The sequence below is a fragment of the Myotis brandtii genome, unplaced genomic scaffold (genome assembly GCF_000412655.1).
Source record: "Myotis brandtii unplaced genomic scaffold, ASM41265v1 scaffold866, whole genome shotgun sequence".
In the NCBI taxonomy this organism is placed as follows: Eukaryota; Metazoa; Chordata; class Mammalia; order Chiroptera; family Vespertilionidae; genus Myotis; species Myotis brandtii.
The window spans coordinates 1322757-1325049 of NW_005371530.1; positions in this window are offsets into that span (position 1 = coordinate 1322757).

Here is a 2293-nt window from a genome sequence, read left to right on the forward strand (position 1 = left end):
CTTGTTCTGGAGAACATGGAAGGGATCAGGAATATACCCATATTAACCTACTTATGCTTACCAGTTGACTAGTTGTCTGCTCTAATGGCCCCCCTTGAAGATCCTGGAAGAGAGCTGTGCTTCAGTGCAAAGGGTAAAATAATCCCAAAACTAGGGAAGTGGAAAGGAATGATTATTAGCATGTCAGCTTTTGGAAGTGTAGGCAGTAAGGGGGTGCAGGCCAATGAGAAAGCAGTAGCAAGGAACGGAGAGCATAGCATGCTGGAAGTCAGTCAGCTAACTTATAATTATGTAGTCCTAAGACTAGTCCTAAAAATGTCTTATAAATAATTCTTGCTTTAAATTAAGTATTTCCCCTGGTTTTAGTACTCAACAATGGTTGAAGACAACTGAAAGGGCATGTTAAGCCATGTCAACCAACCTTCCTTCCTTCCTTCCTTCCTTCCTTCCTTCCTTCCTTCCTTCCTCCCTTCCTTCCTTTCTCTCTTTCTTTCTTCTTTCTTTCAATTCCTTTATGTTCTGCATATTAGCCCTTTACCAACCAACACTATCACCATTAATGTACTGTACATTTTAGTTGGGGGCAACCAGTCTACAGACTCATTTACTTATATTAGACAAAATTAACCTAATCGAAAACTTACTGCAGTTTATAAATTCACATAAATACATAAAATGATGCAAGTAAACAAAAAGCTCAGCTTTTTTTTTTTTAATTCTTAGACTATAACTTTCTCCAAAGGGAATAATTTCCTGCCCCATGATCAGCAACAGTTACAGTTCAATTTAACTACATCAACTATTATACTTTTATTTTTAATTAATTAATTAATTAATTTTTATTGATTTTTAGAAAGAGAGGAAGGGAGAGGGAGAGAGAGAGAGAGAAATATTGATGTGAGAGCAAAACATCGACTGGCTACCTCCACTATCAGCCTTTTATATCTTTAAAAAAAATAAGTGACAATTACAATTTCTTACCAAAATGTTTAGTATTTTTTAAATTTCAAATATTTGCTTCCCTGCTCTCCACCCCCTTGGGTTATTGGACATTTCAAATAAACTAAAAATAACCACATCTCACCTGCAACATGCAACAACAATCACTTGATGCATAAAATTTTAGCTATGTCCCCAGTTATTTTAAGACACAAAAAATGGCTGTCTATCCATCTAATTCTTTTAAGTTAGAAATACCACATTTAAGAATTAACATGAGAGTTTCAAATTTCCTCTAGTTTAGGCAGTTATATCTTTGTTAAGTCATGTTAATATTTCTTTTTTAAAAAATACTCTCTAGAGGATATGTTGATTGATTTTTTTAGAGGGGGGGGGGGGGGGAGAGAAACATTGATGCTAAAGAGAAATATTGATTGGTTGCCTCCTATATGTGCCCTGACTGGGGATGGAACTGGTCTATTCCTAGGTATGTGTCCTGACCAGGAATAGTTCATGCAACCTTTTGGTATATAAGAGGACATTCCCAACCAACTGAGCCACCTGGCCTGGGCAAGCCATGTTAATATCTTTTAATCACCAAACATACCTAACTCATTAAATTTTGAGTCCTTCTAATTCCATTTAGTATATTGTTGGTACTTGATAAATATTTGTGGAATGAGTGAATCCTTCTGTGATTCTTTTCTTTTCTTTTTTTTAACTTTGGAAATGACTCAGTATTGAATGCATCAAGATTATGATACAAGATTATGAAAACCATAGCAAAGTCTTTAACAGTGTTGCTCATAATGAAAATTAATCAGCCCTGAACAACATGGAAGACACTGCCCACAAGTATATATTGAGTACTTGACAGGTACTAGTCAGATGAAGAACTGGAGTTTAGTAATAGCCTCTGTGGCTAGTGGCTACCTATGGTATTGAATCTGCCAGGTCTATAGGTTTTATTAAATGTTTTCTGCCCCTCTCACTTTGTTTTTGAAAGTAGCTATTTTGATTGATTCCATCAAATATCCTATCTAATAATAGACAAACATGGTAATTGACCGTACCCTCGCTACACCTCCCATGGGATAATCAGCACGATATGCAAATTAACCGCCAACAAAGATGGCGGCTAATTTGCATACCGCAGGCAGGGTGGGACAGCGCCATCCCGCCTGCCCTGCACCATCTGGGCCTGCTATCTGCGACCCAGGGTGGCAAGCGTCTGTGTGCGACCCGACCTGGGGCAGCCGGGCGGTGCAGCAGCGATTGGCAAGCCCACCTGGCAGCCATCCGGACATCCCATGTGCAACCCGTCCCGGGGTGGCCGGGTGGGGCAGCAGAGATC